The sequence below is a fragment of the Chlorocebus sabaeus genome, chromosome 14 (assembly GCF_047675955.1).
Source record: "Chlorocebus sabaeus isolate Y175 chromosome 14, mChlSab1.0.hap1, whole genome shotgun sequence".
Taxonomy (NCBI): Eukaryota; Metazoa; Chordata; class Mammalia; order Primates; family Cercopithecidae; genus Chlorocebus; species Chlorocebus sabaeus.
In genome coordinates, this window is record NC_132917.1 from 39344506 (window position 1) to 39367014 (window position 22509).

A 22509-nucleotide genomic window follows, 5' to 3' on the forward strand; every position below is an offset into this window, starting at 1 on the left:
AGTTGGATCTTCATCCATTGGAGAAGGTTGAAAAATAATATTCTGATAGCCTCCAAAAGCAGCAGCTAGCCTGTGAAGGTCAACTATCCCTCTTCTGGGTTGAAACAGATCTGGCATTCTTATTCCAGGGAGCCAGAGTGTTTAGAGAAATGAATGGTCTTTGTACCTTTTTTCAGATGGACTGTCTTTCTTTTCAGGCAGAATAACACAAGGGGTTACCAACTGCACTCTTAGCACGGTTCCATTAGTGTGGTGGTTTGTGAAGAAGTCTGAGCTTTCAGAGTGGTATGTTTTTATTTGTTCCCCCTTCATATTCGTAGATATTTTAAGAGAAATTTTAGAGGGACTGTGAAATGCTATTTAAAGTTAGGAGTCTTCTGTTGACTTAAGAGCCAGCCAGCCAAAGTATCATGTAATTTGTATTTTCAGCATTCACTTAATTAATCAATTCACAATCCAGCATTATTGAGTAAGATGCTACTCTAATTCTTAAGGATCTAGCAATCTAGTGGGTAGACAGACGTGTGAAACAATCAATAACTTAGTGAGCACATGATATACACAGTTCTCTGAGAGCAATTTGGGGAAGGCTTCACGGGGGAGGTGACAGACTTCTATATCACACTTTGTAGAATCAGCAGTTTACCAAATAGATGAGGAAGTGGCATTGGTGTGTTATTCTATCATTGGTCTGTGTCCTTTCAATGGGAGTGTGATTGGGGCTCAGTCTGCATACTGATGATTCTTTTCAACATTTTACTCCACTGCTTTCAAATTTCAAAGTGTTTTCTTATGACTGACAGATCTGTATGCCATGCACAATTTATGGGATTATGTGGACAGCTTTGCCTTTCTCTTTGTTAGTTTAACTTCTCTTTCTCTCCACTTACTGGCCATAGGGATGCTGTGTTCTGACACATTTTATTTATTTATTTATTTATTTATTTATTTATTTATTTATTTGAGACGGAGTCTCATTCTGTCATCCAGGCTGGAGTGCAGTGGCATGATCTCAGCTCACTGCAACCTCTGTTTCCCGAGTTTAAGCAATTCTCCTGCCTCGGCCTTCCTAGTAGCTGGGATTACAGGCCTGCGCCACCATGCCCAGCTAATTATTTTTTGTATTTTTAATAGAGACAGGATTTCACCATGCTGGCCAGGCTAGTCTCAAACTCCTGACCCCCTGTTCGGCGCGTCCGCCTTGGCCTCCCAAAGTGCTGGGATTACAGGTGTGAGCCACCACGCCCAACTTCTTATGCATTTTAATTGTTTATCTATTGCAACATATATTTATGTAAGTTTAAAAAGAAATAATAACTGATATAAAGCAGAGAATGTGAAAGTTTAAGGATAATCTAGTCTAATCTGTCTAATTTCTCCATTTCCACTACTATTTTATAGCTGGTAAGGTCACACTGCTGAACAGGAACTAAGCAGGAATAATGGTAATGATGATGAAGATTGAATAGTACCAGCAATTTATAAGACTTTTTCACAAACCTCATGGCATTTAATGTTCCCCCAAATCCTCTGAGCTTAATGTTATTATGATGCCCTGTTTACCAGTAAGGAAATTAAAGTTTAGCAATGTTAGGGTATTTGTTTGAAGATATTATCTGAAATCTCTGGACTTGCAGTCCAGCACTTTCCCTATTACCCAATGAAACTTCACTCTTTTATATTTGTGCAATTGAAATGTACTTAAAAATACTTACCAAACTAGGATTATCTTTAAAAAAAAGTATGAGAAAAAAATACGTGGTATTTAGTACCAATACCTGATTTCCTCTATTTCTCTTAGCTTGCATCAAAAGTATATCTTCCCGTAATACACGGCTTTGTGTTACTGTCTAGTTTGTGTTTACATGGTTTGTCTTGTCTGAGCAAAAAGCTTTTTCCCTGCTCAAAATCTAGTAAATTGTCTTTCTCACCCCTTCTTTGTGACTTCTCTTAAGTTCACCAAACTGTCAGCTTTTTCCCGGCTCTCTATGGCAGACTGCCAGATTTCATTTATCATGCCTTTGGCTGTGTTTATCAGTCATTGCAGCAGGATTTTGGCAAAAATCTTATAAATAGTGTGCTGCAATGTCAGTGGCTTCTGCTACTAATACCTTCTTTGTCTTCCTTTTAAAATAATGCTTCGACCTCTTGTTTTATTGGTGGACCATTTCACCTTTCTCACATGTGCAGAGAGGCTCTTCTCATTTAGTAGAAGCAGATCCTGAATTTTTCATAGTCAAAGGTACTTCCCTTCTTCAGTAATTTCATCTTGTTGCTCCCTAAATCCCTTACTCCTTTAGTTTCCATTAGGATCTCTTAAGGGAGTTGTGCAGTGTTGAATACTGGTCATAGGCTTCAGATTTAGAGTCCTGTCTTCAAAACCTGGCTCCGTCACTGTCTGATTGGGTCATCTTAGGCAAACTTCTCTGAGCCTCATCTGTAAAATGAGATCACATTGTACATACCTACCTGGTAGAATCGAGAAGATGGAATTAGAAGAGAAATTAAATTGCCTAGAATAGTGCTAGACACATTATAATGGCTACTAGGAAAAAATGTTAATTTCCACATCTACTATTCCTGTAAATAACTCTTCGGCTGAAGTTTCTCTTTGTTGCCATGCCAAGCATCCAGTTGGAGGTCACAAAATCACCAATGCCCTCTCACTTTTGAAACATTCTAAGTCAGCTATTTTGTTTCTTTTTACTTAACCTGTGTATTTCTTGAGCACCTTGATTCACCTATCTCTTTTTAAATATTTTTGCTCGTTCTTTTCCTGAAGAGTTTTTAGGACCTCCAACTCTCTGGCATTTTAGATTGGAGCAAATATTCCCTCTGGGCCATTCCTCTGACATTTTTAGTTGTGTTCTAGTTTCATAGTAGTTTGCTAACTCCACATGTAATCTGATAAACTAATTTCCAAAAAAAGTAAATTTTCAGTATGTTTGTGGAAAAATTGGTATCTGTCACTTTACTGATATGTTCTGATAGTTCTATCGGCTCAGTACTCATTTTTTCTAGGTTCTTAGAAATAGCATTTTAATAAATATTGTATTATTTATTGTTTTGCATTATTTATATTAACTCAAAGCCTGTGATTGATTACTTTTCATCTTTTCTCCTTTAGTTGAGAGGCAGGCAAGATACTCTTCCAGTCCTAATGCTTGTTTCTATGTTAAGGAAATGTACCATTTTGCAAATATTTATTGAAAACAGCTATAAACAAATTCTAGGATTTAGGTACACAAATAAGGATTCAGGTAAATAAAATATTATCGATCCTTTAAGGAACACACAATAAGTAAGTTGTCCGTTTCTTATGTCTTTATAAGATATTCATAACTTTTTACTTTTATATCATGAACCTTGGCTTCCTACACAAATGAGCAGATAGGCCTATCTCCTTGAAAGAATTCTCACCACCCAGGATTATTCTAAGGCCTACATTAAGGTGAAAAAAGAATTAGTTGGTTTCCAAAAGAAGTGGTCTGTCATTTGTGTATAATGTTTGCATGACCCTGTTTTGAAAAGATGTTTCATTTTGAGTTAAAACACTGCGGTTACAAATGAGAGTGGACTACCTCTTCATGTTTAGCGACCAGCATTCCTATAGATTCCCTATTCCAGAAACATGCAGCCAGAAGCGAGTTGGCAGCTAAATGAAACAGAGATGAGGAAAAGAAGAATCCCAAGAAATCTTCTAAGACAGTAATAGCCCCATCTGGAATTTCCTTCTCTTTTGCAGGAGCTATTGCAGTTAATTAGAGCGTGGCAGGACCAGAGGGAGCTCTGGTTTGCACGATGAGAGTTGATGGATACTCCAAATCTGCCCATGTTCTGGGAGGCCTTTGAGGTAGGGCATGGAAGGGCCCCCATCAAAATAGAAATGTTTAGTCATAGAATTGTACTGCTGCAAGAGATCGTACGGATCATTATACCACAGAGGCTCCCAAGCTATTTCAAGTATAAGAATCCCTTTTCAACATCAACATTTCCTGGATTCTCACATAGTTGTACTAAAACTCATACCATCCATGGATTGAAAAGGTGTATAATGACAACATGCTGCTATAAATTCAAGAATCATTTTATATAAATTTAAGCTTTATGAATTAAAATAGCAATAACACATATTTGAAAGAAATAGCTATTCCTATATTCCTATATGAGTGAGACATTCTACATATGGATTTGGAAACCTCATGGATTTGGAGGCCCCCAGGGATTTGCACCTTGGGAACCATATCTAATCTAATCTCATGTTTTAACAGATAAATTAAATATGGTTCATGGATATTAAACGATCTTCCAAGACACAAATTGCTGGTGGCAGAGTCCAAGTCATTGACACCTTTTCCACTGTACCACAGCTGCCTTAAACTTTTCTGAAATTATTACTCATCCGGATCAGCAGAGAGAAGTATCATAAATGAACTATCTCAGAGGAAATTATGATGTACGTTCCACACATGGGAGGACATGCTTCTATATTTAACAACAACAAAAAACCCTTTAAGTTAATTAGATTGTGAATAGAATTCTTGCATAACTTGTCCCACTTGACAATTAAGTATTTCTTGAGGATTTCAAGGAGTCAGAGGCCTAAGTTAGGTACTTTTTAAACCGTAGAGTAAATGTGGAAAATACTGTATTAAATCTCTGGTTTTAGATAATAACCACTACACACACGCACGCACACATAGACACACAAACACACACCAGGGAAATTTTTTAAAATCTTAAAAACTATGAATTTTTGGCAATAAATGGGCACAAAAGTCAGGAAGAATGGACATCTTCAACTTCTGCCAATTCAAGAGAAGCATTTCTGGCTGCCAAGTTGAGAAAAGAAATGAGAAAATCATCAGCCAAATAATACATTATAATATTGGCAGACATAGAAGGAGGAGTGTGTCAAAGATATTAAAAAGCTATTTAGTGTTGGAATGACTCGATTCAGCTGGGGGAAAATGAAAAGAACAATTGATATTTCTTAGATGTTTTTTAATATTTAGATAGAAGTGGGTGTTTCAAGAGTAGCCAGGTCTTCAGCCAGGATTTCTCTGAGTGATTCATATGAAGTTAAAGTGGCTAAACTGAATGCTGATCGAATTCATGATATCCCTGGACAAACCATTTCTCCCGGTAATGAATCGGTTTAGAAAATGTCAGAAGTTCAGCAGATTGGCCGTAGGCCTCTCTTGATCTGGATGACCTTGGAGATTCTGGATTGATTTTGATTCCCATAAAAATCTGGGTCATTTTGAGGTAGATCCTGGGTAGTTCAATCATTTCTTTTATGTGGATATTGTAATCATGTGGGTTCATTCAGTTAACTCCTATAGTGTCTTAAGAAGGTCAGGGCTACTAATCTAGATATTATATGTCCATTCTCCCCGGATAGAGGATCTGTCTTATGATAAAAGTTTGCTATTTTCATCCCAACCAAATGATCCAAAACCATGAATTTCATAAGGAATCTTGGGGTGGGGGGATAGTGCCAAACATGCACAAATCCTTTGCCATCACCAGAAGATGTAACTCAACCTGTGTGGTCTTTGGGGGACAGCATATGTGAGTCTTAGAGAAGCAAAGAGTAGCTATAATTGGTGTTGACAGAAATGCTGTGCACACAGACCTCAATTAATTAAAAATTAATTCTGTAGCCCCTACAGCTAAATATAATAAAAATGGGGTCCAGGGAGTATTGCTTTGCATCTGAGTTCCCCTACTGTCTAATTCCCAAGACCCTCAGGAGTCTCAGGGAGGAAACAGTGTTTACCATGGAGCAGAAATCCTTTCTCTTCCTATTACCTCTCCCGATAGTGCTGCAGTGCTGGCAGCAGTCCCAAGAAGGCTCTGAAGAGTGGGCTGGTTAACAGGAGCGTTTTCACTGCAGGCAGACTCGGTTGCCTTGGTGAAGTCCCCGTACATCTGAAGAGTGGTTCATCTGTTCCCGCCTGGGGATCACTTGTGCTCATCCAGGCATGGCCCCCACGAGAAATCTGGGAGAATGGCAAGCTGGTGCCAGCTGAACTGTGAACCTCTAAGAATAAGCGAATAAAACAATTTTATGCACTACAATTCTAGGAGGACTAATTCTTGGAGTAAAAGTAGTTGGAGAAGAGGTCTGGGTATCAGGGGCTGGGGCAGGAATGGCAGTGGAGAAGGAGGAGGGAAAAGGGGAGAGTAGGGCCAAGCAGTGAGGTGACTTGGGATAAGTGGGATAAGTGGGGTGAGAGATTCTTGGCAGTTGCCTTGAGTGGGAAACTTTGGAGAGAGTCATCTGAAAAGAGTTTTCATGATGTAGCCTTTATATGTGCTGTGAAAAATCTTGCCCTGCTCCTCCAAGAAAATCACACTGAAGACCTATATTCTTCTCCGTCGGGTGGTGGGAGTAGTAGCCATATGTGGCTATTGAGCTCTGGCGCGTGGCTGGCCCCAGCTGAGATGCACAGCTACTGTAATATACACACTGGATTGCAAAGACTTAGGATGAAAAAAAGAATGTAAAATATCTGTCTCACTGGCAATTTTTTTTTACATTCAATTTGTTGACAATTTTTTTTTACATTGAATATATCAAAATTTTAATATATTAGATTAAAGTATATTAAAGTTAATTTTACCTGCTTCTTTTTACTTTTTCTTTTTTAAAAAAAAAAAAGTAAGGCCAGGTGCAGCAGTTCACTCCTATAGTCCCAGCACTCTGGGGGGCCAACATGGGAGGATCACTCGAGCCCAGGAGTTTGAGACTAGCCTGGGCAACTTGGTGAAACCCTGTCTTTACAAAAAATACAATTAGCTGGGCGTGGTGGCATGTGCCTTGTAGTCCTAGCTACTTGACAAGCTGAGGTGGAAGGATTGCTTGAGCCCAGGAGGACAAGGCTGCAGTGAGCTGAGATCATACCACTGCCCTCCAGCCTAGGTGACAGAGTAAGACCCTGTCTCAAAAAAAAAAAAGTAGTTACTAGAAAACAAATTACATATTTTTCTGGCATTAATTTTTTTTATTGGATAGAATCGATCAACATCATTCTTCGCTTCTGGAGTTAGATTTGTGTTTGTCTTGGATCGGTGTTGGTGATGATACAGAGTTATACAAGCAAACACCCACACCCATGTCTATCAGTGGTCAAAAAGGAAGGATCGGGGGAGATGATAAATCTCAGGGCCCAGAAGGAGCCTTTGTCTGCAGCCTTTGGTAAGCATGTGTGTGTGCAGAGACCTGCAGACATTCAGAAAGAGTTGAAATCCAGGAGAAATGGTGAATTCCCTTAAATAAATCAAAATGAGACAAGTTCCCCTGTAAGAATAGAATTTGTGTTAACAGAGAAACTTCATGAGGCAAAGATTGGAAATAAAGGGATGCCCGAGTGAGAAGTGGAGAGAGGATGTGGCCTTCTCCTTGAATGTAAACATCACAGGTCTTCTCTTAGTAAGAATGCCTGGGAGGGAGGTGAAAGGGGGAAGAAGAGAGTTGGGAGAGGAATGGAGGAGAGGCGAGGAACCAGACAGAAGTGAATGGAGAAAGGAGAACAAGACATGTGGTTTCTAACAGATCTTGTGAAAGAACGATCACTCCATGGCACAGAAATCCTCTGTGACACCAGTGCAAGCAAAGCAGAACACAGCTTTCGTGAATGCTCAGTAGCCGCAGTGTTGAGTTTATTTATTTGAAAATTGCTTTGAATGGCCCTAATCCTTTGTCAAAACAGGACTGAGAAGAAAGGAGTGTTTGCATAACTGATGAGGTAAAATGGCTCCAGGGCTTCTCAAGGTGTGCCATGTGTCCTGTGGATGTGCCTGTTAGTGCTCAGCTGTGGCCTTGGAGGGGGTCCCCACCTTCATCCCCGGTGTGGTATGATGGTACGGCATTGTATATAACTCAACTATCCAGAGTGCAATTGGGTCCTTCAATTAACCACATAGTGTTTTTTATTTCACAAGGCAAGAAAAGACGCTCATTCCAAAGAGTTAGTAGAAACACATAAAACCTGTCAAGAGTTCAGCCCATGCCTGGGATCCGAACAAATTCAGTTCAATTTCTTATCCTATAACTCCTGTATCTTTAGGACAGGAAAATGAAAATGAATGTTCTAGACAATGACTTGAGGCATTGCAAGGGTCTGAAGTGCCTCATAAATCATCAAGAAAAGATTAAATTATGTCCCTTACTCACCAAAACCAAAAAGTGAACTAATAATATATTTTAGAAACCACTGCTCCAGGAGCTGAAACTGAAAACATGGTAGTGTTTAACCCCAGCTTAACTAGAACATCTAAGTAACCAAAGGCCCCACAATTAAGGCTTTACAGTTAATTCCGTTGCAGAATTTCTGCCCCGTAGTTCTGCTAAATCTAGGTTCTTGTGCCATGACCGGGAAAAGTTAGGCACGTAGACACATTGAAAGGTGAGGGGAATGGACTGTATTGGGCAAAAAGGGAAAAAGAAAAAACTCTCAGCAAAGTGAGAGGGGTTCCTGCTAACAGGCTCCCACTTCACAGATTGAATACCAACCCACCACACAGGAACTGAAGAGGCCAGGCTCCTCCCCCGTGCAAACTACGGTAACTTCCATGGTTCCATCCTGTTCTCCCTGTGCACTGGCATGTCGGAGATTCTCCAGGGACCCATCCCCTTATCTGCCTCCTGCATCTATGAATTCTTTTGCATATTGATAATAGGTATGAAAAACCCTTATATATTAGGTATTCTTCGAGGCAAAGTTGTCAACACTACCAGCCTGCCAGACCAGCTGCACTGGCACCACCTGGGACTAGTTGGAAGTGCAAATTCTCAGCGGACCCTCTCCAGTTCCCCCAGACGTACTAAATGAAACAGCATTGTGGCAACATCTCCAAGGGATTCATTTGCACACTGAAGTTTGAGAAGCATTGGTGTAGAGGTGGGGAATTAATCAGTCTCTTGGAAAGGAAGGAATCCCCTTTCCTTGAACAGAGCCTTTGGGGATACACTTTCTTCAATGTTTATTTTGTGTTCTAGGGACTAAGGAAAGAACTTTACATGACTTATCTCATTTTAATCCTTATAATAGTCCTGTGGAGCATCAAAATTAATTCCATTTTACAGATAAGAAACTGAGATACAAACCCATTAAGCAATTTGCCCAAACTCATACGCATTAAGCACTTGAACCAGGAGTCAAATCTAAACTGCTACTCTGGGCAGGAATTATTTGGTCTTTCTTCCTCAAGTTTTAAGCCATCTACAAGGTGGGCAGATACGGAGTTCTGTGGGTCTTAACCCCATGAGTTTTCTCTATCTTCTCCAGAAAGCCTGGAATTTTCTGCTTGAATTTAGATGGTGAAATGACTTCCCAAAGTCACTCAATTAATGGCAGAGTCCTGAGTGGAGTGTAGACTTTCTGACATTTTGTGTCATATGTTACAATCAGAAAATACTGAAAAGTAGAACTGAGACCATAAAATTGACCTGAAATCCCATCTTTCGGAAACACTATCTGTAAACTTAGAGGTTTACTATTTTTACTATTTTTCTCCAGCTTAATTGAGGTATAATTGGACAAATAAAAATTGCATATATTTAGGGTACACAACACGATGTTTTGATATATGTATACATTGTGAAATCATTACCACTATCAAACTAATGAACACATCTATCACCTCATACCTTTCACCTTTTTCTTGTGTGTGGTGAGAATACTTAAGATCAACTCTTACTAAATTTCAAGTATACAATGGAGTATTATTAACTATAGTTACCATGCTGTTCACTAGATCTTTGGAACTTATTCATGGAGGTTTACTCATATATGACTCAAGATAGCTCAACTAAAGGGGACTTGTTTAAAAGTGGGGAGAGGAGGGAGACAGTAACACCTCTTCTTCTACCCGTCAGAGTCTCAGGTAGCACCATTCTCTGTTTCTTTGTTCTCTTCCTTTCCTCTCTGCAGACAAGGCTATCTCTGCTTACTCCTCTGCTTGCTTGTGGATGAAAATGGCCACATCACACCTGATTTGACAATATCCTTTAAGTTCACGTCTCAACAAGCGTGTGAGCCTGGTGTTTATGTCTCTTATTTCCAATTCTCCAGAAAGAGAATGCCAGAATATTAATTGGTTCCTCATATCAATCAGCCAGAGTCAATTTGTTATTAAAACAGAGCCAAGAAACCGCCTCTTTTGGTAGAGATTGTGCGTGGAAAGTAATTCCAAATAATGGATCGTGGGTGAGGCAGGCGTGGCCAAATATTTTGTATCTAAACTGTAATGTTTAAATATAAAAGATAGATCACATATTTTATAACTATCTTTAGCTTAATATTTTGCCAACGTATTTCCTTGTCAAGATAATTATGCCTCATCATTTTTCATGACAGTGTAGTATCCATTGTATGTACCTACCTCAGTTGGCTCAACCAATTGCTATTGCTGGATATTCTTTCATCCAGGTATTTGCCAATATATTCAATGTTCTTATGAACAACCATCATAAATATTTGTGCCTAGCCTTAATTATTTTTTAGGGCAAATTATCATGTTTTAAACTTTTATTTTAGGTTTGGGGTACAGGTGCAGATTTGCTATATAGGTAAACTTGTGTCACAGGGGTTTGTTGTACAGATTATGTCATTATCCAGGTATTAAGCCTAGTACCTAATAGTTATTTTTTCTGTTCTTCTCCCTCTTAACACCTTTCACCCTCAAGTAGACCCCAGTGTCTGTTTTCCCTTCTTTGTGTTCATGAGTTCTCATCATTTAGCTCTCATAAAAAAGAACAGGATCATGTCTTTTGTGGGAACATGGATGAAGCTGGAGTCTATTACGCTTAGCTAACTAGTGCAGGAACAGAAAACCAAGTATCACATATTCTCACTTATAAGTATGGTAAATTATTAAAAGCAAAATTGCTAGGTTGAGAAGTATGAGCAATTTTAAGGCTTTAGAAATACACACCCCAATTTTCTTCTGGAAAAGCTGCACCAGTTCATAGTCCCACCAGCCATGTGGTAAAGTGCCTGCCTTTCCACACCCTCACCAGCACTGGGGATTATTCTCTTATCTTTGCCAGTTTGATAGGCAGAAACTGAGCTCATTGTTCTTTTAATTTGTGTTCTTACTGAGGTGGAACAATTTTTCATATATTCATTGGCCTTTCATATTTCTTATTTTGTGACACACTTATTTTTAAAACTCAACTGTACTTTATACAAGGGGAAAAAATGACTTCAACAGCCGTGATTAGTTGTCTGCTTGATTCTTGCCCTAATTGCACCTTGCGTCTTCTTTTATTTCATTATCCTCACCTAAAAATAAACCAGCGTCACGTTGTTCTCCTTAGGATAGCATTATTCGAGTCATAAAGTAATATGTAAAAGTAAGCCTTTAGTTTATTACATGTTATTGTCCTATCAACCCTTTAGGGAGATGCTCTGGGAGAGATGAATTGATCTTCCAAGCCATGTGATAAAATGTCTGAGACCGAAATACCCAGGAGGGTTGAAATGGTGGGATTGAGGTGAAGAGAGAATGTGGGAGACACTGAATTCATCTACTTTCAAGGCAGTTTGGAATCCTGATCTCTAAGGAAGGGGAGGGAAATCTTTATGGAAAGGTGACTTTTTCTTTTTAATCCCACTTTACAGTCAATACGTCTCCTATTAAAGTTGATGGGTGGGTAATATTGAGTCTCCTCACAATTACTTCCCAAGACCTTGAAATGATTCAGGACAGAAGACTCCTAAGATAGCAGGCTGAGGAGAGGAGGTTCATTGAAAATCACAGGCCATGACATTTTGAGGAGTGCAGGATGGTAGGGCTTGGTTACATTAGTCAGAGATGTCCTTATCTGCAGCAGTCAGTGGCCTCCGTGGTTTGATTCAACGGAGTTTCCCAAGCTTCCCTCATGATAAAAGTTGCCAGATGCATGGACTAAAAGTAGACATTCTCAGGCCCCATCCCACACTCACTGATTCAGACTCTCTAGGCAAGGGTCTGATGAATCTATCATCAGGAAGTGTGGAAAATACAACTTAGAGTCTGAGGCAAGGCCCCTAGTAAGATACAGCTTTTAGGATGGCTGTTCAGTCTGTGAGAGACCCACCAACCAAGCTCTCTCCCCATAGGTAGGGCCTTAACATTCATATGAATCGATATCATCCCCACATCTGGCCTTGAAGGGATTCGGACTGTATCAGTCAGTGTCTTTCTCTGCAAATTAGAAATGGTATTTAGAGACAGCCAGTCTATCTCTTAAACTTTGACATGGCATCTCAAAAGTGTGGACACCCTTATTCTGCCATGTAGTTGAAGAAGCAGTCAATGGTCTACAGGGAGAGGAGACAGAAGAATGAAATTCAGATTCCCCTTTTGCTTGAAGTAGCTTGGTATACTTTTAACAATTTGTACCCCTAGACCAAGACACTCTAATACTTTCAAAAATCACCTATACATTATGAAAATCTTTAAATTGAAGATCAATTGAGGTTAATAGGTCTTGTATTTTAAAATGCAAGTTCTTCTGGAAAGATTAAGGCTGTCAAACATTTATAATGTAGTGTAAACTACATTAACTAGGTTACCGCAAACTGAGGGAATGGAGTGTTTGCTATTTGTAGGGAAAGGGTGGGGAACAGGTAATGAAGATGATTGGAGAGGGGCAGCCTAGGTAAAGAGTCACAGTAGGACTGTTAGAGACTAACACAGTAGGGCAGCATGAAGGCTGGATGTGGTCATCATACATTTTCTCTTTGCAATAGGCAATGTATAGGCTTTTCCAAGGCAGGCTGATCTGTCCACCACCTGTGATGTAGCATGGGTGTCAGATGATAATTAGGACCTATCAGATTAAGTTTTTATTGGTATAAACAATACCTGGTTAGGGTTCCTGAATCAAAGCTTGAAAACATGAATGGGTTATCTGAAGATAACTCAATGTGATCAGTAGAGTTGATTCAATGTTCACTCAACTGGTCAGTTCACGGCACAACTAATTGTGTTTAGCCTTTGCTCATTACACAAGGATGAGACAAATTCTTCTGTGGTTGAGAGCTGGCAGTGGTTCCCTAACTCCTAGGGGTGAGTGCATGTCTACTCTGAGTGTCCTGGTCTATTGTTTCCTTTTGTTCATGTTTCTAGGGCTTGCAGACTCCATTGGAAGTTATCTCAGCACTCCATTTTAATCCTAATTTCTAGACTTTCCAGTGGAGTTAGTAAGCTCTTAAAAGCTGGTTTCTGAAATTTCTTTTGCTTTCTGAACACTTAGTAAAAAGTACCACATTCTCAGTTCTTTTTGATTCCACTGCCTCTTGTTTTTCCCACTATTCACCTATGTATTATTTCGTGCGTAAAGTATGTGGGATGGGTGACTATTATCCCCCAGGAAGGCTTGCTGTTGAAGAGGGAAATCCTCTGGTCTCTCTAAGATTCTTCATATTGTTGTTCTTTAAAGGAAGCTTCAACCACTGAGAAGGGGCTGAAACCACTGCACAAGGAAGATGCTGGCAAACCTTTTAGGATCTGATGCACTCCTACCTTTAACTCTTTATCGCCACACTAATGATTCATTTTGTTGTTTTATGGGATTCCATTGCTTTGCCAGGGAGGTAACTTCAAATTTCACTCAAAGGTCCCCAGAAAGCTAAAAACGTAGGATTAGTGTAGACTGTTTGATGCAATTAAAATTTTTATCTCGGTGATACATTTAGAAAAGGAGTGTCTGTGGGCAAGTCCCGAAAGTCCAATCCTGAATCCCTGGCTGAATTCACAGGGGAAAACGCATTGCAAGAAGGGCATATCTGATCTCTTGAACCGAATGGACTCCAAGACTGCATTTGGCCTGAAAGTGACTGGCTGTGGCCACTAATGCTGGTTATTCAATGGTGGGCTGGGAAAACCTATGAAGATGATGCTTAGAAAATCCGAGCTTTCTTGACGTGGGGAACAACATAATGTACCATTTGCATATATAACAAACTCCTTTTTATTATCTTTTAAATAGGTGCTTAGGGACTTTGCACATATAACTCCAACTCTTACTAGGTCGGTGCTTTATTTCTCTTATTATGGCTGGGCAAACAGAAGAGTAAAGAGATGCAATGACTTGTCTGAGATCAGCAAGTAAGTAAAACAGGTAGCGCTAACCTGATTATCTCTTACTGCTCCTCTTGCCCAGCCAGCCTGCGTCACACACTGACTTCTGAGACAGCTGCCATCCATAGCTCTTTGGGGAAAGGAAATTTCAAGTGCAAATTACAGAAAAGGAAATTGTTTTACTCCAGCATTCTCTTAACATTTGATCCAAACCTGTGCTGTTGGACTGGCAGCACCCACATGATTTAATACAATCATGATTAAACTAACACTGAAGAAAAAGTATATGTACAGTATACTAACACTAATGCATATTTGGAGAGAAAACTGCAGATTCCGGATAAATCTACATGGATTTCCATCACATGAGCTACAATGACTGCTATTTGTTTCTGTCTGTCCATTCAGGAATTAAATTGAGTTCAAGCAGCTTGGAACAGCTTGATGGCTTCTTTCTGCCACAGAAGGTGCCGGGTGTCCTGCATCTAGACTCTGACATCCTATTGGTGAGGATAACAATATGCAACTGGTAACCCTGAGAGCTTTCAGCTCTTTTTAGGCCCTCCTACAGACTAATATATGTTGGGACTGGCAGTGCTGTTAGAAATGAAATAGAGCGAAGGCCGGGCGCGGTGGTTCACACCTGTAATCCCAGCACTTTGGGAGGCCGAGGTCAGGAGATCGAAACCATCCTGGCTAACATGGTGAATCCCCATCTCTGCTAAAAATACAAAAAATTAGCCAGGCGTGGTGGCAGGCACCTGTAGTCCCAGCTACTCGGGAGGCTGAGGCAGGAGAATGGTGTGAACCTGGGAGGCGGAGCTGGCAGTGTGCTGAGATTGCGCCACTGCACTCCAGCCTGGGCGACAGAGGGAGACTCCATCTCAAATAAATAAATAAATAAATAAAATTTAAAAAAATTAAATTTAATTAAAAAAAAAAAAAAAGAAATGAAACAGAGCGAAGAGCCTGCACTTTGGAGACAGATGGTCTTAGGTTCCAATTCTACCACTTAATAACATTGTGACTGAGAACTCCATGAACATTGTTTTTCAGGTGACAATTAAACAGCATATGATAGGTTGGTAATAATAATGATAATAGTAGCAATGATAATTATTAGAGCAGCTATCATTAAATGAGTGCTTGCTGTGCTAAGTGATCTCAAAATCGTTGTACTAAGGGAATCTTTTACTTTTTACGACAACCCTAGTAGATGGGTACTACTAATACATGTATACTTAACCAATGTCAGTTGCTTTATTCCTTGACTGAGCAAGTATTTACTGACTGCTGGTTACATGCAGACATTGTACTAAGTGCTGGGGATTCAACATCAGATAGGTTGTAATCCTTCTCTTAAGGAATTCTCATATTTTTAGGGGGATGGGGAAGAAGAGAAAAAAATATAGTATGACAAGGGCTAGCCACAGTATGATGGGAGAAAATGAGGAGAAGAATATAAAAGGGACTGGGAATCAGAGAAGGCTGAATCCTCAGGAATGTGTGGCCAGGAGGGTTACTGAAGTGCTAGAAGTCATGGGCTTCTGAGTTCAAGACCAGTGCCCTCTACTTCGGATGAGTAATGTTTCTAAGACAAGGCTTGAGGCAGCGTCTTCCCAAGGAAACGATTACTTTAAAAAGAATAATAGCAAACACACAATTCATTGTGTAAGATTTCAAATTCACAAAAATAGAATAGAATCATAGACCCCATCCACCCATCCCCTAGATTTGAAAATTAATCTACATTTTGACACACAAGCTAGGTGAGAGACACTTTTAATAAGATGATTCTGCAGCAAGCTCTACTGGTGATTCCAAAAGGACTGGATAGATTCTTCCATTTCTCCTTTTCCAGATGGTATTTGGTTCTGATAGACTCTTGCTTATATTCTAGGTCCACACAATTTCAAATTCTCCTTGTCGAAGTCTGCAATTGATAGACTTCCTCACCTCATTTGGGAAGGCACCCTTGGTTCTAACGGAAGTAAGTTGTGGGGCTGTGTTCCAACCTCTGTCACTGCTGGAGGAAAACAGTTCCACACGCTTCCTGGAGTAGCAGCCTCCTTGTAAACTGAAGAGAGTATTATTGTTGCTGTAATCAGGTTTGCATTCTGCATGTATGGGTTTTATTTAAATGCTGGCTTGGTGAACAATAACTCAATCATCACATTGCTAGTGTAGTATGGGCATCTTTAACAAATGGATTGGACACAAAGGGCACCTTAGTTAAGATGCTGAACCATATCAGGTAACTGTTGTCACCCACATCTATTACTTGGCAATCATCTGGTGAATGGTAGACCTGATTGTAAAAATAGATTGGAATTTTGTCTGCTTTTCTCCTTTTTCTCTATTAGCCCACTCCCTGGAAAGGAGCCTGTTTTAGGCAATATGCCCTGAGTGGCAATTCTGAAGGCAGGGAAAATTTTAAAAAATAAATAAAATAAAATAAAATAAAATAAAAGAGTGCTTAGACAAGTGATCCATGGAATTTAATTCGTGGTGCATATTTTTGGATTACAAAAGATTTGATCGAGCTTATGAAATAAGAGTAAGTCATTTCTGGAAAGAAAATCCTTTTTAGCATTCAGTAACGAGGCTGACTGAGGTTTACCAAAGTGAGAATAATGCTGTTTTTGTTAAAGAGGAAGTGCATAGGTACAGAGCAAAGCATTTTGGATTATTAGGAGTGGTTTTGGGCAAGGCACTTCACACCTCTGAGCCTCACTTTCCTTACCTGAATCATCTGCAAGATGCTCTTAGTCGCTATTATTTTTATTTATTTATTTACTTATTTATTTATTTTTGAGACAGGATCTCACTCTGTCGCTCAGGCTAGAGTACAATGGCATTATCATGGCTCGCTGCAACCTTGAACTCCTGGGCTCAAGTCATCCTCCCATCTCAGCCTCCCAAATATCTGGGATGACAGGCACGCGCTACCATGCCGGCTAATTTTTTTGTTTGTTTGTTTTTTGAGATGGAGTCTCACTCTGTCACCAGGTTGGAGTGCAGTGGCACGATCTTGGCTCACTGCAACCTCCGACTCCCTGGTTCAAGTGATTCTCCTGCTTCAGTCTCCTGAGTAGCTGGGATTACAGGCACGCACCACCACACCCAGCTAATTTTTGTATTTTTAGCAGAGATGGGGCTTCACCATGTTGGCCAGGATAGTCTCCATCTCCTGACCTCGTGATCCGCCCGCCTCGGCCTCCCAAAGTGCTAGGATTACAGGCGTGAGCCACCGTGCCCCGCTAATTTTTATGTTTTTTGTGGAGACAGGGTTTCACCATATTGTCCAGGCTGGTTTTAACTCCTGAGCTCAAGTGATCCACCTACTTTGGCCTCCTAAAGTGCCGGGATTATAGTTGTGAGCCACCGCACCTGGCCAGTCTCTGCTATTTTGTGATATTAGAGAGTTTAATGCACTGTGGTGGTTGAAAGCAGTGTAGTGGCCTTTTGGTATTGATGAAACTGGGTTCCATGTCTGTGTTACCTGCTAATTTGTTGTTTGATCTTGGGAAATGTCACTCAATCTTTACGTTCTCCATTTTCATCATCTGTAAAACTGGTACAATAGTAATAGCTGTAGCCCAGACTTGCTATAAAGATTAAATGTATTGTGCTTAGCACAGTGCTTAGTACATTTAAACTTTCAATAAATGAAAGCTATGATTATTATTACATATTCTTGTCCATTTCATACCATATTCTACTTAAATAATTAAAGAGCCAGGAATAAAAATAAAGCCCTCAACAGAATTTTACAAAAAAATTCAGCAAAACATGTCTTCAGCTAGCATGATTTTCACAAGTGCCCTGCTCTGATCAAGTGCTAGCATACATAAAGAAAGGAGGCACTATTAGATCCATGGCAAGTATATGGTTCATTTCCAATTTCATTCATTTAAACAACCAACCAGCATCACTGAATGCCTTCTAGGTTCTTGACATTCCATTAGCCTCCCAGGATGAAAAAGCAAATGCCACATTTTTCTTGCTATTATGAGGCATACAGTGGAGAGGGCAGAAGTAGACATAGCAATATTGTTGCATTACATTGTTTATCAGGTCTCTCTTACCTTGTGCTTTGTGGAAATCCTATCAGATCTGGAACTCAGAAGTCTGTGCCAGTTTTAAAGTTTGCCTTAAAGCCAGCTTTCTCTGTGATGGTATTTGGTTCCGATAGACCCTTGCTTATATTCTAGGTCCACACAATTTCAAATTCTCCTTGTTGAAGTCTGCAATTGGTAGAATTCTTCTCTGCTTAAAAAGAGTTTATTTGAAAGAAAATTGGAAACAAACTTGAGAAACGTAGATTTTTGTACAGTTACTTGAAGCAAGCGAGCAAACAAAGCAAGAAGAGGGGACAGGCTGTTTCCACTTCAAAAAATAATAAACATAGCTAACTTATACTGAGTACTCACTATGTGCCAGGCAGTGGTTTCACTAATCCTCACAACAGTCATGTTAAGTAGATTCTACTATTATCCCTGTTAAACTGGTGAGAAACCTGAGGGACAGGTAGACGGAGTAATTTGTTGGTCAGACAACTAGTAAATTGGGATTTGATCTCTTGCAATGTGATCCAGAACCAGGCTCATAATCAGTAGTTTCTGAATGACACAAGATACTTGTAATAGTTTTCTATTGTTTTATAAAATATTGAACTCAAGAAAATTAAATCCCAGCAGGTTGCAAATATAATTCAAACTTTTATTAAATGTCAGTATATTGTATCCTTGGATGCGTTTTGCTCCTGGGCAATTATCCAGGTTTGGAGCACATATTTAAGCATTTGCCGCTGTGATTATTGCATTGACTTATGGTGGCAAATCAGATTACACAGTGTGGAGAATTAAATTACTGACACACACTTTTGGGAGGACACCTTTTGATTTTGGTGCGTGAATTCAAATGTTACCTCATAACCAGCAGGACTTCTCCCCAGCCTGAGTATTTCCTTTGAACTACCTGCTCTATTGAAAAAGTTGTCATCCAACTTGGAACCTGTGAGTTCCAAAAGGGAAATAAAGATCTTCTTCTGTCTGTTTTACTCTACTGTACTAGAAATAATCATTTTGTAAGTCTGTGAGTCCTCCAAGAGGCATCCACATTACTTACTTCTTGTACCTTAAAATGATCCCAACCACATGTCCTCCTCAGTTACAAAATCCATCCTGGCAGGAAGTATTATATAGTCGCCTTACCTCTGGAATTTGTTCACGCTTCCAGCCTGGGTGTCCAGTGACGAGGTCCCTGAGCACTTCCTCAGTGTCAGGCCTTCATCGCCCAGTGCTACCCAGTAACCTGCTTCCTGACACTAAAATTGAGTCTGCCATAAGAATCCCTTGCCACTGTGGTCCTCTCTTTGGGAAGAAGCTTCATGTATCTACTCTCAATTAGGCCTGACTTGACTATGTCCTTGTAGGAGTATGCTATAAGACTGAGTCTGACTCCTTCTGTTTCCAGAATCAAGGGCAAATGATAAGCTGGGAATGTTGGGCTGAATGCTCGGGCTGCCTGTGGAGCCAGTTACAGAAGTGAGTCCTGAAGACAGGCTAGAGGGGCCACAGTGCTCATGATTCTAGAAAAGCAGTTAAGGGCTGGGTGCAGTGACTCACACTTATAATCCCTGTACTTTGGGAAGCCAAGACAGGCAGATCACTTGAGGCCAGGAGTTTGAGACCAGCCTGGCCCACATGGTGAAACCCTGTCTCTACTACAAATACAAAAATTAGCTGGGCGTGGTGGTGTGCACCTGTAGTCCCAGCTACTTGGGAGGCTGAGGCAGGACAATCGCTTGAATCCGGGAGGCAGAGGTTGCAATGAGCCAAGTTTCTGCCACTGCACTCCAGCCTGGGCAACAGAGTGAGAGCTGGTCTTAAAAAAAAAAGGAAAAGAAAAGAAAGAAAAGAAAAGTAGTTAAGTATTACCAAACAAAGAAGGAGAAGAAACGCCATGAGCCTAGAGGTAAAATGATGGGTTTGCTGTCCAAAAGCACAGGTAGACAGAGGTGCAAGGTTGAGACTGGAGCTGAAATGAATGGTTGGTGAACACAGAGTGCAGGCGGGGATGGAGCAGAGGGCAGGTGGCAGGAGGTGAATCTTGCAGGTCTTGTTACCCTTTTACAGGACAGTGAGTGGCACCTGTCAGACTGGACCCAGGACCTTAAAGTTTGCAACTGGCCTGGCTTATAGTCTGGTTCACCGTGCCCGTCCCATCCCTGCCTGCCCTTTGCTGCAAGGCTCTAGCAGACTGCCTGCCTGCCAGAGTCTGGGCTGTGTCCCATTTTCAATTTAATAGAATTGATGTTACTCACTGCTCCCAGGACACATGGCATTGCTCTGTTTGGCTCTGGCCCTGCTCTCAACAGAAGGGGGAAAGAAAAGAGGACTGCCAATGAGGCTATTTTCTTCCACTGCAGCCCCACTGTGCCTCCTGCTTCTTCTGAGTGACAAGCCTAAAACATTCTGAGAATTTTTACATTAAATTATTTTATGTTTTCAATCATAGAACATAAATAATGGGGGGAAGAAATCATCTCTAATTAAAGTCAGCAAGTGTTTATCAAATGTCTAGTACTTATCAACATTACTTACATCCCTAACTTTGTTATAAAGGTCACCAAGGCAAAAATACTATAAAATGTGGTTCCAGACTTTAAGGGCATATCCAGAAGTCACTATGACTAAAAATCATCTAATGCATATAGAAATGTAACTAATATTACAAAATGACTCATGAGTTTAGATATTTCATGACTCAAATCATGCTGACGGAAACATAAACCACACAGAGAACATTTGTTTTAGTCTCACTTTCCAGCACCAGTCTTTAAAAGAATTCTTTTTTCTGCCTTATTGAGCTGTAATTGACAAGTCTGAGTTGTACATATTCAAGGTATGCAACTCGATGTTTTGATATATGCATACGTTGTGAAATGATTACCACAATGAAACTGCTAGCATATCTATCACCTCACATAGCTGCCATTCTCTTTTTCATTTTATTTGTGGTAAGAACACTTAAGATCTACCATTTTAGCAAATTTCAAGTGTACACTACAGTATTAAACACAGTCATCATGATGTACATTAGATCTCCAGGACCCATTCATCTTACCTAGCTGAAACTATTTTATACCCTTTGACAAACATCTCCCTATTTCCTCCTCCTACCCTCACCCACGTGCCCTTGGCAACCACCATTTTACTGTCTGCTTCTGTGAGTTTTATTTTAGATTCCACATACAGGTGAGAGCATGCAGTATTTGTCCTTCTGCATCTGGCTTATTTTACTTAGCATAATGTTTCCCAGGTTCATTCATGTTGTTGAAAATTTCCTTCTTTTTATGGTTGAATAATATTCCATTATGTATGTATACACATACAACGGAATATATAATATATATATATATATATATATATACACGCCACATTTTAAAAGAATTCTAACTTTAAACTCTTTCTATGAATCCTTGGAGTTATAACTAGTGATAAAATCTTACACACACACACACACACACACACACACACACGCATCCGTTTCTACCTTGAATTACTACCAAGTCAAATCAACCACAAAACTAACCAATGAATAGCTAATAACTGGCTGGATGATCAGCCCATATATTCTTTGGCAAATTGGATCAAACCACAGAAAAGTAGTATCAGATAAAGTGAACAATATAACATAATTTACTTTCTCACAGAGAGAGGCTCTATTTAATTTTCACACCCCTGTGTCTGGTGTCCTTTCATGAAATACAGTAGTCTGCTTCTCAAAACTGCCCTGCTGGTAAAAGACATGCCTTTTTTTAATGCTTTCTTAATTTCTGGTATATAGGAATGAACTATGCCTCTGGGAAAGAAATGCATTGCATGGATACACTTTGTGAAGGTAAACACACAGAGACATTCTGCTTTCTGTTAATTAATGACAGTGATGCCAAGCTTTTACAGGAAACCAATTTTGCTTTTGAACGCCAGGGAGATCTTTGAGCAAAAGAAATATTTCAATTTAGGAAAACTATAGCACAGCCAAAAGTCCAAATGTAACAGGTGAATTACAGTTGGTCTAAAAAATTAGATGCATTAGGAATTAGTCCATGAATGTTCAGTAAATACAACTAGATCTCTGAAAATATTTTCTCGAAGCTAAAGACAACTCTGAAAGTTGGGATTTGTTCCAGCATTTTCCCAGGAGTTGGAATTCAGATGCATGGGCTGGGACTGTGGGAGCTGAGAGATGCTAGAGTGGTGAGCAGCCTGCTGGGCAGAACCTTGCCTGGCTGGTGAGAGATTGATATTCCGTGGTTCCAAATGGAGACTGAGTCTGACATATTTGCAGAGTGAAAGTTTGAGCTTCTCTTTTTTTGTTCATTACAAAGTCATTTATGAATGCGCACTAACTGTGACATGA

At 39.9% G+C, this 22509-nt stretch overlaps 1 long non-coding RNA gene across 1 annotated transcript in view; it reads left to right on the forward strand.

Annotated features, from left to right (window-relative positions):
- Nucleotides 1-22509, forward strand: part of LOC119627219 (uncharacterized) — a 165892-nt gene that overhangs the window by 120960 nt on the left and 22423 nt on the right. Inside the window, exon 6 of the long non-coding RNA XR_012095268.1 lies at nucleotides 14488-14585. This is a non-coding gene — a long non-coding RNA (uncharacterized lncRNA). The remainder of the gene's footprint in view (nucleotides 1-14487; nucleotides 14586-22509) is intronic.